At 41.8% G+C, this 15,042-nt stretch overlaps 1 protein-coding gene across 5 annotated transcripts in view; it reads left to right on the forward strand.

Annotated features, from left to right (window-relative positions):
* Positions 1–15,042, forward strand: part of peak1 (pseudopodium-enriched atypical kinase 1) — a 67,338-nt gene that overhangs the window by 10,492 nt on the left and 41,804 nt on the right. Inside the window, exon 1 of one of the 5 annotated variants that reach the window (XM_061773485.1) lies at positions 2,749–3,451. The exons of the other annotated variants lie outside the window; for them this stretch is intronic. The gene's annotated coding sequence lies outside the window, so the exon portion shown is untranslated. Of the gene's footprint in view, positions 1–2,748; positions 3,452–15,042 lie in introns of those variants that run through there. 5 annotated transcript variants of the gene reach the window in all.

Below are 15,042 nucleotides of genomic sequence, written 5' to 3' on the forward strand. Positions count from 1 at the left end.
AAAAAACAACTTCAGTTTGCACTGCCATCATGACAGTAGAATGGATGAATGCTATTTCTAAAAACATTTGGTAAATCTGAACCAATCAGTGGCCCTTAAAGGGTTCCACTGTCCAGTTATATCTTGACTTAGTCACGAGTGACCTGACTTACACGTTTTTCGAGATACAAGTTGTTGCGTAGCCACATTTTTTCGCTTTGATTTTCAAGCAAAAAATTGAGATATGAGCGCTTGATGGTGGCAGCGAACTCAACTTTTACATTAAGCAGCAATTTGATAGATATGAACAATTCTGCTTCTTAAAAAAAAAAAAAAAAAAAAAGGCTTCTAGCTGTTTATAGCCACTCCAAGTTGAGGTTTACTGTTGGACCAAACATATGTTGCGTATTTTAAACACCCACAACACTTTGAATGTGCGCTATCTTAATGCTAGCACGCAATGCAAAATGCCGTACACGGACAAAAATAAATAATAAATAAATGTGGCGGTTTAATAACGCGTAGGTTAATTGAAGACTCTAAATTGCCCCTAGGTGTGAATGTGAGTGTGAATGGTTGTTTGTTTATATGTGCCCTGCGATTGGCTGGCAACCGGTTCAGGGTGTACCCCGCCTCTTGCCCGAAGTTAGCTGGGATAGGCTCCAGCATACCCGTGACCCTTGTGAGGATATGCGGCTCAGAAAATGGATGGATGGGTTTAATAACCTTTAACCAACGGCTATTTTAAGACAAAGGTTAACTACACAAGTAGAGAGAATATATAGCAATACTCGCAGGCATATTCATTATCCTCTGGTAACAATGACTAATATTACTGCAGCTTACTGAGTTCCTTAGTTGTGAAATTCTACTTTGTTTGTGTCTGTAAGACTGTATCATACTGCCCCCCTGGTGGCCAAGGTGCACACACCAGAAGGAACACGAGGCCTCGAACGGAAAAATATTGTATTTTCTATATTTAAATATGTGATATTTGAGATACGAGTATGGTCACAGAACTAATTAAACTCGTAAGTCAAGGCGCCATTGTATTTGTTTTGTTGTGTCTGGAGTTCACAAAAAAGCTTGAGGGACTAAATAAAATATTAAAATCTTGAATCAAATGACATTTTGCAATTCCAGCTTATTTATACATCCCACAATCTGAGAACAAACACACCATACAGCCTGAGGTGGCAACGAGAAGCCACAGAAGACCAAAACAATGTGTCAGGAGAGCAAGGTCCTTGGATGAATTTGGTGTCCAGTTTCATTTACAACCCCAATTCCAATGAAGTTGGGACGTTGTGTTAAACATAAATAAAAACAGAATACAATGTTTTGCAAATCATGTTCAACCTATATTTAATGGAATACACTACAAAGACAAGTTTATCAGTTTGAACATTAAATATCTTGATTGTTTTTAGCAAATAATCATTACCTTTGAATTTTATGGCTGCAACACGTTCCAAAAAAGCTGGGACAGGGTCATGTTTACCACTGTGTTACATCACCTTTTCTTTTAACAACATTCAATAAATGTTTGGGAACTGAGGACACTTAATTGTTGAAGCTTTGTAGGTGGAATTCTTTCCCATTCTTGCTTGATGTACAGCTTCAGCTGTTCAACAGTCCGGGGTCTCCGTTGTTGTATTTTACGTTTCATAATGCACCACACATTTTCATTGGGAGACAGATCTGGACTGCAGGCAGGCCAGTCTAGTACCCGCACTCTTTTACTACGAAGCCACGCTGTTGTAATACGTGCAGAATGTGGTTTGGCATTGTCTTGCTGAAATAAGCAGGGGGGTCCATGAAAAAGACGTTGCTTGGATGGCAGCATGCTTTTCTCCAAAACCTGTATGTAGCTATCAGCATTAATGGTGCCTTCACAGATGTGTAAGTTAACCATGCGATTGGCACTAACACAGCCCCATACCATCACAGATGCTGGCTTTTGAACTTTGTATCCATAACAATCCGGACGGTTCTTTTCCTCTTTGGCCCGGAGGTTCACGACGTCCACAATTTCCAAAAACAATTTGAAATGTGGACTCGTCGGACCACAGAACACTTTTCCACTTTGCATCAGTCCATCTTTGATGAGCTCGGGCCCAGAGAAGGCATTTCTGGGTGTTGATAAATGGATTTTGCTTTGCATAAGAGTTTAAAGTTGCACTTACGGATGTCGCGCTGAACTGTATTTACTGACATTGTTTTTCTGAAGTGTTCCTGAGCCCATGTGGTGATATCCTTTACACATTGATGTCGGTTTTTGATGCAGTGCCGCCTGAGGGATCGAAGGTCACGGGCATTCAATGTTGGTTTTCGGCCTTGCCGCTTAGATGCAGTGATTTCTCCAGATTCTCTGAACCTTTTCATGATGATATGGACCGTAGATGATGAAATCCCAAAATTCCTTGCAATTGTACGTTGAGGAACATTGTCCTTAAAATGTTTGAATATTTTCTCACGCACTTATTCACAAGCAAAGATGGGGCGAGGGTCACCTCTTTGTGGACGACTGAGCAATTCAGGGAAGCTCCTTTTATACCCAATCGTGGCACCCACCTGTTCCCAATTAGCCTGTTCACCTGTGGGATGTTCGAAACAGGTGTTTGAGCATTCCTCAACTTTCTCAGTCTTTTTTGCCGCCTGTCCCAGCTTTTTTGGAACATGTTGCTGCCATAAAATTCTAAGTTAATGAGTATTTGCTAAAAAAAAAAAGAATAAAGTTTATCAGTTTGAACATTAAATATCTTGTCTTTGTAGTGTATTCAATTAAAAAAATTTTGAACATGATTTGCAAATCATTTTATTCTGTTTTTCTTTGTTTAACACATAACACGTCCCAACTTCATTGGAATTGGGGTTGTAGAAAGAGCCTCTCAGCTCAGTGCCATAGTCCTGCATTTTCCCTGCTTAAATCTGGGTGTGGACGGATAATGGGGAAAAAGCAAATCACTGTGAAATACAAATAAATTCCACTGTGCTTATGGTGAATCAAGTGGCATACAATCACATCCATCTGCTGGAGCTATCATAGAGGAAACCTTGCAATTGTATTTAGCTACAGAGGTTTGAAAAAGTGTTTGCCCCCTTCCTGATTTCTTATTTCTTTCATGTTTGTCACACACAAATGTTTCCCATTATCAACCTAATTTAAACATTCGTCAAAGACAAAACAAATAAACACAAAATGCAGTTTTTAAATAGTTTTTTATGATTAAAGGAGAAAAACATCCAAACCTACATGGCCCTGAAAAAACATAACTGTGGTTTATAATACCTGAGTTCAGTTTCTCTAGCCACACCCAGGCCTGATACTGCCACACCTGTTCTCAATCAAGAAATCACTTAAATAGGAAGCTGCTTGACAAAGTAGACAAAAAGATCGTCCAAAGCTAGACATCATGCCGAGAGCGACAGAAATTCAGGAACAAATGACTGACTTTTTCACACGGGCCAGGTAACTGTGAATAGTTTTTTTTTCCTTAATCAAAAAAATCAACATTTAAAAACAGCATTTTAAGTTCACTTGGGTTATATTTGTGTGATATTTTCATTCGGTTGATGATTTTAAACAAAGTGGGGAAACTATGCAAAAATATCAGGATTTTAGAAGGGGGGCAATACATTTCACGGCACTGTCTATTAAACTCTTTCATCTTGCACCTTTAACACCTTGTAGGTTTGGGACATTTCTGTTGGAGTATCAGTGTTATTCAGTCGCAAAGCTTTGTCGCCTTTAAAAACCGTTGAAACTGGGGATTGTACTTTTAGAATTTCTTGTTTGCTTTTGGTGAAAAAGGTGCTGAATAAACTGTGTGCTTCTTCATTTGCATTTTGATGGGATACAGAAGCGGAAGATTCCAGATGAGAAAAATGTAGGTGGCGACTGGGGTGCTTCTCCGCAAATCTGCACATATTAAGCGTTCTTCCTGTCGCTGGAAATGCACAAAGTCCTCTTCCAGTGTTCTTAACGCTAAAGTAGGTCATGATGACTCGCCTATTGGCGTCGAAAAATGTGAAATTAGAAAAGCACCGTGGCGCATTATTGCTCATTCCTCAGTTAAGACCCTCTGTCTTTTTCAATGATGATTTTTAATCCTCTCCTAATTCTGTCATGAACAGGTCTGCCTGCCAATCAATGTATAAAAAGCCAAAGCTAACTAAATAGATGACTTCTGTCGAATGGCATAATTATTTTCATGTCACATTTTACACATCAACAAGCAAAATGTAATCGCATAAAAACTCAACATTAGTTATACTGTTGGCCAATGGCAGCGCTATGAATATGTATAATTTGTTAATACTAAAAGACTCATTTGGATGAGGGTAATGCAGTGGTTAGAAACCATAGAAATTGTATAATCATCAGATTAGGCTACATTGTATTTGGTAATTGTTAGGGATTTATAAGCAAAGATCACATTTAATGTTGCAATGAAACTACAGTGTAAAGCTGGACTGATGTGCAATGTTGGCACCAGCTCAGTTGTTTGCATCATAGATATTCATTGGTATTAATTCTATGTGACCTTTTATCATACAGCCATATCTAAATTCCTCTTAAGCTTACTGTAAGCGGTCGCGTTAAAAACCAAAATACGTACTTTATGTGCATATTTTACTAGTTTTTCATCAGACAGTGACAAATGTGTCAGTCTGGATTGTAAGGTTGTTAAGACATAACACAGCATTCTCAGTGAAAAGGCATCTTAGCATTTGCTTCTTTTACAGCTTGTAAATAAACAACCCCCATCGTGACCTCTCTTGACACTGCAAGCGCCTGTTGCACCAAACAATCGCACTGCTGGTGCTCAAAATTAAATATGCAGACTCAACCCAGGTTTCAGATCCCAAGCTGAGCGAGGGACCCTCCCGGAATTACGTGTTTAGCTCACACAACCTGCTTTTAGCCTCACAACACTCAGTCCATCCACGGGTTGAGCTCATTAACAGTACAAGTGCTTGTGCGACAGAAACTCCACTGGCGCGTAACTGCATGTTGATGGATGTATGGCATGATCGGGATCACATGAAGATCCAAATATCGAGAAAACAAACAGACCTTGGCAGACACTCTGGCTCATACCACAGCTATATCAGGCTGGAAGAACGATTGTCCCTTGTGGATGAGATGATGAGTATGATGCGTCTGTCTGAGAATGGTGTTAAATGTCATGTTGCACTTTGAGCATGACTTTATTTAGAATCGTGCTTTGCAGATTTGGTGAATCGGCTGCCACTGCTCCAGTGTGGTGGTGTTGTGGTGGTGGTGGTGGCAGGTTGGGTGTCCTGCCCAGAGATTGGCATGCAGCCACTAGGCCTTGACAGGAGGGTGAGGTTGGGGGAGGAGCCGGCAGCATGGGGGATTCAGAGGACTGACTGACAGGAACAGTGGCTACGCAACAACAAACCAACATGCGCGAGGCTGGCAAACAAGTCCAAACGTTATTCGCAGATATTTGCTGTTTGTAACAGAGCTCGGTCCCTATCTCCCGCAAATAGAGAGGGTTGGTTCACTATATACTTAGGTCTACTAACCTTTTTGAAAGTAAGAGCTACTTCTTGCGTACTAATTACTGCGAAGGGCTACCAGTTATCGACACACTTCTGAAATGACTATTTTGGTCAAATTATGATTATTTTAATAATTGATGAATCTGTGATAATTTTTTTGATTAATCGATGATTCTGATTAAAAAATGTTTTAATTTTCATCCCTTTATTAAAAACAGAACATTATTTCAAATTGATGGTGCAGAAAATGCACAAACATAAATTATGATTCAGTTACTGGTTTGGTCCGTAACCTGTCCGAAAATTGGGGCAAAAATGTTGATCATTGATTTCCAAAGTAAAAGCAGATGTTTCCACAAATGTCTTATTTCGATGAAACACAAAAATAATCAGTTTGCTTTCATAAAGGACTACAGAAATGACAATATTGCTGAGAGGCTGAAATTCTGAGGAATTGAACAGTTTTAAGTTAAACAATAAGGATTAATCATCAAAATAGTTGTCAATTTGATAGAGTAGTTGTCGATTAATAATTAATTGTTGCACCTCTGTTGTTATTAATAATGATATGATCTATGTGAAGACAATACAGCGGAACCTCAATCTAATGGACCTTGATTTAAGGGACTTTGGATTTAAAAGACAGAAAAGCGTCCAGTGGGAACTCAAAATCAACCCTTTTATACGCCAGTTAGGTAACTTTGGATATACTTTAAAACTTTTCAAACATTTTAAACCTTTTTTATACAACCCCAATTCCAATGAAGTTGGGACATTGTGTTAAAACAGAAATAAAAACAGAATACAATGATTTGCAAATCATGTTCAATCTATATTTAATCGAATACACTACAAAGACAAAATATTTAATGTTCAAACTGATAAACTTGATGGTTTTTAGCAAATAATCATTAACTTAGAATTTTATGGCTGCAACATGTTCCAAAAAAGCTGGGACAGGGTCATGTTTACCACAGTGTTACATCACCTTTTCTTTTAACAACATTCAATAAATGTTTGGGAACTGAGGACACTTAATTGTTGAAGCTTTGTAGGTGGAATTCTTTCCCATTCTTGCTTGATGTACAGCTTCAGCTGTTCAACAGTCCGGGGTCTCCGTTGTCGTATTTTACGCTTCATAATGCGCCACACGTTTTCAATGGGAGATAGGTCTGGACTGCAGGGAGGCCAGTCTAGTACCCACATTCTTTTACTACAAAGCCACGCTGTTGTAACACGTGCAGAATGTGGTTTGGCATTGTCTTGCTGAAATAAGCAGGGACGTCCATGAAAAAGACGTTGCTTGGATGGCAGGATACTTTTCTCCAAAACCTGTATGTACCTTTCAGCATTAATGGCGTCTTCACAGAAGTGTAAGTTACCCATGCCATTGGCATGAACACAGCCCCATACCATCACAGATGCTGGCTTTTGAACTTTGTGTCCATAACAGTCCGGATGGTTCTTTTCCTCTTTGGCCCAGAGGACACGACGTCCACAATTTCCAAAAACAATTTGTAATGTGGACTCGTCGGACCATAGAACACTTTTCCACTTTGCATCAGTCCATCTTAGATGAGCTCGGCCCCAGAGAAGCCTGTGGCGTTTCTGGGTTTTGTTGATAAATGGCTTTTGCTTTCCATAGTAGAGTTTCGTATTGCACTTACGGATGTAGCGCCAAACTGTATTTACTGACATTGGTTTTCTGAAGTGTTCCTGAGCCCATGTGGTGATATCCTTTACACATTGATGTCGGTTTTTGATTCAATGCCGCCTGAGGGATCGAAGGTCACGGGCATTCAATGTTGGTTTTCAGCCTTGACGCTTACATGCAGTGATTTCTCCAGATTCTCTGAACCTTTTGAAGATGATATGGACCGTAGATGATTATATCCGTAAATTCCTTGCAATTGTACGTTGAGGAACATTGTCCTTAAACTGTTTGACTATTTTCTCACACACTTGTTCACAAAGAGGTGAACCTCGCCGCATCTTTGCTTGTGCATGACTGAGCAGTTCAGGGAAGCTCCTTTTATACCCAATCATGTCACCCACCTGCTCCCAATTAGCCTGTTCACCTGTGGGATGTGCCAAACAGGTTTTTGATGAGCATTGCTCAACTTTCTCAGTCTTTTTTACCACCTGTCCCAGCTTTTTGGGAATGTGTTGCAGCCATAAAATTCTAAGTTAATGATTATTTGCTAAAAACAATCAAGTTTATCAGTTTGAACATTAAATTTCTTGTCTTTGTAGGGTATTCAATTAAATATAGGTTGAACTTCCATCCATTTCCTGAGCCGCTTCTCCTCACTAGGGTCGCGGGCGTGCTGGAGCCTATCCGAGCTGTCATCGGGCAGGAGGCGGGGTACACCCTGAACTGGTTGCCAGCCAATCGCAGGCACATACAAACAAACAACCATCCGCACTCACATTCACACCTACGGCCAATTTAATGCATGTTTTTGGGATATGGGAGGAAACCGGAGTGTCCGGAGAAAACCCACGGAGGCACAGGGAGAACATGCAAACTCCACACAGGCGGGGCCGGGGATTGAACCCGGGTCCTCAGAACTGTGAGGCTGACGCTCTAATAGGTTGAACATGATTTGAAAATCATTGTATTCTGTTTTTATTTATGTTTAACACAACGTCCCAACTTCATTGGAATAGGTGTTGTATTTACAATAATTTTGTACTGTACTGGGTGTTTTCAGCCCATGAAAAAAGTACAAAACTCTTAATTTTGTCCTGTACTGGGTGTTTTTAGACCAAGAAAAAAAGTAAAAAACAATAATTTTGTACTGTACTGGTGTTTTTAGGCCACAAAAAGCATGCTTCAGTTTAACGGACAATCTGATTTAACCGATGGCCCCTGACCCCTATTAGTCCGTTAAACCGAGGTTCCACTCTATCTATAAAATGATTTCTCACAATAATTATCAACAATGATTTAACAAGGTAGGAAACATAAATGGGCCCCCCTCTGGAACCAGGCCTGGAGGTGGGGGCTTGAAGGCGAGCGCCTGCACCCATAGGGGCCCGGCCGCGCACAGCCCGAAAGGGTAACGTGGGTCCCCCTTCCCATGGGCTCACCACCTGTGGGAGGTGCCATAGGGGTCGGGTCCAGTGTGAGCTGGGCGATGGCCGAAGGCAGGGACCTTGGCGATCCGATCCTCTGCTACAGAAGCTGGCTCTAGGGATGTGGAATTTCACCTCTCTGGCAGGAAGGAGGCCGAGCTCATGTGCGAGGTCGAGAAGTTCCGACTCGATATAGTCGGGCTCGCCTCCACAGACAGCTTGGACTCTGGTACCAATCCTCTTGAGAGGGGTTGGACTCTCTTACACTCTGGTGTTGCCCATGGTGAGAGGCGCCGAGCAGGTGTGGGTATACTTATTGCCCCCTGGCTTGGCGCCTGTACATTGGGGTTCACCCCGGTGGACGAGAGGGTAGCCTCCCTCTGCCTTCGGGTGGGAGGACAGGTCCTGACTGTTGTTTGTGCCTATGCACCAAACAGCAGTTCAGAGTACCCACCCTTTTTGGAGTCCTTAGAGGGGGTGCTGGAGAGCGCTCCCGCAGGGGACTCCATCGTTCTGCTGGGGGACTTCAGTGCTCACGTGGGCAATGACAGTGAGACCTGGAAAAACCTGAAGCCATGAAAAAGACTTCCGGACAGCTTCGAGGAAATTCTGGTCCACCATCCGGCTTCTCAGGAAGGGGAAGCAGTGCACCATCAACACTGTATATAGTGGGAATGGGGCGCTGCTGACCTCAACTCGGGACGTTGGGAGTCGGTGGGGAGAATACTTTGAAGAACTCAATGCCACTGACACGCCTTCCCATGAGGAAACAGAGTCTGGGGTCTCTGATGCGGGCTCTCCTATCTCTGGGGTTGAGGTCACTGAGGTGGTTAAAAAGCTCCTTGATCGCAAGGCCCCGGGGGTGGATGAGATTCGCCCGGAGTTCCTAAATGCTCTGGATGTTGTGGGGCTGTCCTGGTTGACACGCCTCTGCAACATTGCGTGGACATCGGGGACAGTGCCTCTGGATTGGCAGTCTGGGGTGATGGTCCCCCTTTTCAAGAAAGGGGACCGGAGGGTGTGTTCCAACTATAGGGGATCACACTCCTCAGCCTCCCTGGTAAGGTCTATTCAGGGGTGCTGGAGAGGAGGGTCCGTCGGGAAGTTGAATCTCAGATTCAGCAAGAGCAGTGTGGTTTTCGTCCTGGCTGTGGAACAGTGGACCAGCTCTACACCCTCGGCAGGGTCTTCAAGGGTGCATGGGAGTTCGCCCAACCAGTCTACATATTTTGTGGACTTGGAGAAGGCATTCGACCATGTCCCTCGGGGAGTCCTGTGGGGGGTGCTTCGGGAGTATGCGGTACCGAACCTCCTGATACGGGTTCTTTGCAGCCGAGTTTGAAGCGGCTGGGATGAGGATCAGCACCTCCAAATCTTAGACCATGGTCCTCAGTCGGAAAAGGGTGGCGTGCCCTCTCCGGGTCAGGGATGAGATCGTGACCCAAGTGGAGTAGTTCAAGTATCTTGGGGTCTTGTTCACGAGTGAGGGAAGAATGGAACGAGAGATCGACAGTCTGATCTGCAGTGATGCGGACTTTGTATCGGTCCGTTGTGGTAAAGGAGCTAAGCCGAAAGGCAAAGCTCTCAATTTACAGGTCGATCTATGTTCCTACCCTTTGGTCACGAGCTGTGTTGCTCGTGACCGAAAGAACAAGATCCCGGATACAAGCGGCCGAAATGCGTTTCCTCCGCAGGGTGTCCGGGCTCTCCCTTAGAGATAGGGTGAGAAGCTCGGTCTCTAGTAGAGCCGCTGCTCCTCCACATTGAGAGGATCCAGATGAGGTGGCTGGGGTATCTGATTCGGATGCCTCCCGGACGCCTCCCTGGTGTGAGGTGTTGCGGGCACGTCCCAGGGGACGACCCAGGACACGGTGGAGAGACTACATCTCTCGGCTGGCCTCTCAACGCCAGGGAAGTCCCTGCTAAAGCTACTGCCCCCGCGACCCGACCTAGGATAAGCAGTAGAAAATGGATGGATGGAGGAAACAAAAATATCAATATCCAACACATTATTTCTATAAATCTCAGCAAGGGTTTTACATTTACAAATGATCACTTCTACAACATTCCTAGGAAATCACAATGTTCCCATCACTGGTGTGCTATTTTTACAAAAGCCTACAGGCTACTCATGTGGGCACATGTTGGTTTTTGTCTTAAATTTCAACTCTCACTATATGAATTATTATCCTGCAACAGAACGTTAACAATGATTGTAGAGCTCACAATACAGATCAACTGAGTCACAATTTGAGTGCTCACACTATAAGGTCATTGCTATTCCACTTAAGTCTTGCTGATGTTAGTGTTTTTTGAACTGTCAAATCAAGAAGACACTGCATGACTTGTATCTCACTCGACTTGGTCGCCAAAGTGATTCGACTGACTCGGAATCTAGCCGTGCTTAAGCGGACAGCAGCTTTTTAGATCAAAGTGAAAACATGATATTCAAGCATGATGAAGGAGTCTGCTTTAATTCGCAATATTGTTGGTAGGAGATTTGGTTTTGGCTAATGAGGAGCGCAGATGAAAATGGAAAACAACACGTATACACATACGCATATTTACTTTGGCATGCGTATTTCTCCCCTTCCCTCTGGTGGATACTCAAAGAGAACACCTGCACCGACACGTGACTGCCACTCGAAGAGATCACAGAAAATGCTTTCTATATTTGGTTTAGTTTGTGTATTTTATTCATATAGAAATAAATATGCAAATGATCTAAAAGACATTGCACAATGAAATGTTGCCTTTAGAGTAGTCCAACAATTTTATGATGGAGAAAGTGAAATCTCACTGATAGTGTGTCCACAGTCTCTTTTTAAAATTTTGACATTTTATCACGAAAGCTTGTTAATCAGATTTGTTCTCTCTACTCAGTGATATTTTAAATCACGTTTAATTTTAATTTTCAACACATGACCTGCAGCAAAAAATCACTGATGCCATTGCTATTCATTAGCTTTTTTGGTAATAAATTAGTTCCATTTCCTTGTACATGCAAAAGCTAAACAGTTGGCGGATGCCTGGTGATAGTGTTAGGGGATATGGGGGGAAAAAAATATATCCCCATATGGGCCATTTTATTAAATATGGCCACTTCCGCATCCTTCTTGCCTTGCGGAGTTGACATAAGTGCGCTGTGCCACATTAAAAGTAGCCGTGCATCCTTTGAGCTTTACAAATAAAAAAACAAACGTTCCCCGAGGCAGAGAAAATGCCTCAGCATTTTTTTAATGACTGTTTTATGCCCTACAGCGTTCATTGTGAAAATCTTAGTTTGAAAAATGAATAAATGACAATAGAAACAATAGAAGAGAATTGGCACGATAGACGTTGTTTTATCGTCCCCTCGATATTCTGTTTATTACCATATCGCCCGACACTACTGGAAGTATACCTTTGATTATGAATTTCTTGAAAGAAAAAAAAAAGTGTATAAATATAAAAAATATACACATACCCATTAAAGGCGTTTATACATTTTCTGAATGTGCTCGATATCCAGGATATGCGTTCTTGAACCCCTTCTAATGCATTTCACCAGTTTATGCAAGACTTCAATTTGCTGACAGTTTAAGCATGAATTATGCTTGTGCCTAAGTGTTGCAGAAAAGGAGGACATGTATATGAATTAGTTTGGCTTTCATCGTGAATGACTGTAATTAAACACTTATGTGACAGACTTGTTCAATGCAAAAGAGGCATAAAGGCTAATTATAACTAGAGCAAACACATGTAACGTACATTTTTCTTTTACCGGTTTCTGAATTTTGTGCCTTGTTTCATAATCAAGACTGACCATGAATAGAACATTTCCCTTTATAGTCTTATTAAATGCCTACCTTCACTTTCAAGGTTAGGAGTACTGCCATCGTGGATACGTAATCCGTAAATGTAAATGGCTGTCTGTCTCTCCATGTAAACCTTGTGGTTGTCTTGCACTCTGTTTGAGGTGGACCTCGCCAAATGTCTTCTGGGATAGCTTCCAGCTCCATGTGACCTCCGCACAGGACTAAGTGGCGAAGCTGATAAATGTGCATTGTGTCATCGTGACACCATGTAGAGATTTTCTTTCAGCCATCACTAATGTGTGTAGCCGATCGTATAATAAACAAAGGGGCTAACACAAAGCAGTGGCATGCATGCCTTTGTGTTTAGTATTTACTTCAAGGTGTGTTGCAAATTTGTTGAATGTTTATCATTGTCATTTTCGTCATCTTTATTAGCTCTTGGCAATGAGCAGTCATAAATATGAAACTATCCTAGAAACAGTTTTATAAGCTGAAGGATTCTGTTCAGATACAATACCAATAATTGCAGCCTTGCGTATTGGCAGATACCAATATTGATCCGATATGAACAATGAGCACGAATCATACATATTTTTTACTTATTTTGTAGTATGGGAATGCTAGAAAAGGTTTCAATGAAGTGATATTACTAAAACAGAATAATAGTCAGCAACAGTAGGTATCAGAAAAATCCAATTAGCAACCAATGGGTTACAAAACGTTTAACCTTAAACATGAGAATATACTGCAATTGCATGAAATAAAAATTCAATAAAAAAAATCCTGAAAAATAACCTCAATAAAACCAATAACTAAATAAAATCTATATTTAAATTGCAACATAACCACTATTTTTAACTTAAACGTAAGCATATTCTACAATTGAATGGATTAAATACAAATAAATTATACGCATACCACTGATGGGAAGTTTTAGCAGTTTTTAAACGATGGTATACCGTGAAACCAGCAACCAGCTTATGTCTGGTTGCCAGTTTGAACCTGTACCTGTCGCTTCAGTGAGAAGGATGAAGGTACACTATTAGGCTGTGTTCACACTGGGCAGCCCTGTTTTGGTTAAAACGAACACCAAATATGTCTCGATCCGTTTGTCTGGTGCTCACGTAATTCACAATTGAGCAAATTAACTGCCCCAGCAAAACCATAGCAGCAGATTTTATTTTAACCGAACCAAACTTGAGAATTGTTAACAAAGCCTACAAGTGAACTCTGGTATGTTTCGTTTCACTTGAGCTGAAGCATGCATTGCATGTACCTTAGACCATACCAGAACTTCCTATGGGACCAATAAAGTGTCTACCGACATACCCAATTTTAGCCCTTTACTTTGATGAAATGTCCTCAAAGATCTCCAAAACAGGTCGTAGATATTCCATATTCAGACTGTGGTATACCCCAGAGTTGTAATATAACGTGCCCTTTCAAACGTTTATAGGCTTCCCCAGGGTGCCTGTGCTTAATCCGCAGGGATTTCTGGAAGCCACTCTATTGAGTTACATCCCTCCATGTCCTACCTGGAGGCCCATCTTAATGGTTAGACTGTGAAACTCTCATTGTACCAACTTGCGTTTCTCTCGATGGGTTGGTCTAATTTGCACCAACCGGAATCCCCCAGAACACACCCACGAGTAGCCACCTTCTTCACAAAAATAAGGAGATGTTCTCATTACTCATCAGTCTCATTTGCCATTTGAGTTGATCTGCAAGCCGGCGCTGAAGAGAGATGGAAACATTCCTATATGAATTTGCACAGAAATGCTAAGGGATTATGTTGCTGAGCAATAAACTGAACTGAGGACCATCCATGCATCCATCCATTTTCTTTACCGCTTATCCTCACAAAGTTTAAATTCCATTGAATTTTGTCCTCCTCCACCTTGTACAACCATAGCAAAGCATACCACTACAAGTACCACCTGAAAAATAGGTACAGAAAAGTAGGACATTTGAGTAGGATATTTTGGGATGTTTTACAATGGAACTGCCGAAAAATTGTGAACTATACAGAATTAAGGTGAATTAAGTTGCCGTTCTATATGAAACGGCACCAGCACAGATTGGGGGTACAAATTACAATTTTGTGAGATCTATGTGTGAAGAACGTGTTGTGCGATATTGTAACTTGTTTCCAGGGGACGCATGACCTCTTTCCTGTGCCGTTGCAGAATCATATTTAAATATAGCATCTGATGCTGTCTAAATGTGATCCCAGTCCTTAGCTCTCGGAACAGCCCAGATGCTTTTTCCGCCCTGGCTCGGAGACACACAATAATGACATCATGCTAAATGCACACAGATTTGCACTCCACTTTGCACTTCTCAAGGTATTTCACAGGCATGCTTAATCTTTGATAATATACTGTCCACATTCTGAAGGTTGGGCAGGCTGCCTTTTCAACTGCAACTAAATACAAACAAATTGACGAGACAACGAGGAACACCCTGGACAAGCCACTAGTGGCTGGAGGGAGCTGATTGGTTGACACGTGGTAGAGGGCTGACGAGAACAGGTGGAGACAATAAACTATGATCAGACAAGACATAAACATGTGACACAGGAAACCTTGACAAAAGCATGAAACAAACTAAATCTAATTAGAAAAAAGTCAACAAAAACACAGACCATGACACTACC

This window comes from Phyllopteryx taeniolatus, chromosome 5, assembly GCF_024500385.1.
Source record: "Phyllopteryx taeniolatus isolate TA_2022b chromosome 5, UOR_Ptae_1.2, whole genome shotgun sequence".
Taxonomy (NCBI): Eukaryota; Metazoa; Chordata; class Actinopteri; order Syngnathiformes; family Syngnathidae; genus Phyllopteryx; species Phyllopteryx taeniolatus.